Consider the following 712-nt stretch of genomic DNA (forward strand, 5'->3'; position numbering starts at 1 on the left):
GCCGTCTCGTCGCACCTGCCCTGCTGCTCCACTCGCCAACACAGAGACGCAAGCACCTCCTGGGGCCTGCCTTCTTTCTTCTGTCAACTTGTCGGTGTGAAGTGGCAGGGAACTCTTGCAGGTGAATCGCAGCAGCATCGAAGAAATGGCTCGGGTGCATGCGTTATGTGAATATTGGTGTGGCAATTGGCGGAGGTATGGGTAATAGGTGTAATGCACGCTGGCTGGCAATACGTGTTCGTTATTGGTTGTGTGATGTGGTTTGGTTTGTTTGATAACTGGGTGGTGCGATGTTCGTAAGCCCCTATAGCTCAGTGGTAGAGCACTCGCTTCGTAAGCGAAAGGTCGGTGGTTCGATCCCGCCTGGGGGCTCTTCTTTTGTTTCTCCTGCCTCCTAGCTCCACCTCACACGCTTTGCCTTCGCTTTCGCTTTCGCCACACTTACCAGATCGTACCCACACCACGTGTCTGTCCTGGTGCAGACCCACCCACCGTTCTTCGTTTTCTGCACTTCGTCGTTGCTTCCACCAGGCCTCCTCGTCATCCTTCCTATTTCAAGGCGAGGCGCATTTGTTCTGGGTAATACAACGGTATCACCAAGTGTGAACAGGATGGAGAGCTCTAGACATAGTAGCCATGATCGGGAATGCGCTGGCCTGTGCGAGTAGCAACACCGGCTTGATACGCCAAAATGATCCTAATCAATCCAACC

At 53.4% G+C, this 712-nt stretch overlaps 1 non-coding gene across 1 annotated transcript; it reads left to right on the plus strand.

Moving 5' to 3' along the window:
• Positions 1-300: 300 nt before the first annotated feature.
• PPTG_20511 lies at positions 301-372 on the plus strand. Its single transcript has one exon. It is a non-coding gene; the product is annotated as a tRNA-Thr (tRNA).
• Positions 373-712: the final 340 nt, after the last annotated feature.

This window comes from Phytophthora parasitica (genome assembly GCF_000247585.1).
Source record: "Phytophthora parasitica INRA-310 unplaced genomic scaffold supercont2.2, whole genome shotgun sequence".
Taxonomy (NCBI): domain Eukaryota; phylum Oomycota; class Peronosporomycetes; order Peronosporales; family Peronosporaceae; genus Phytophthora; species Phytophthora nicotianae.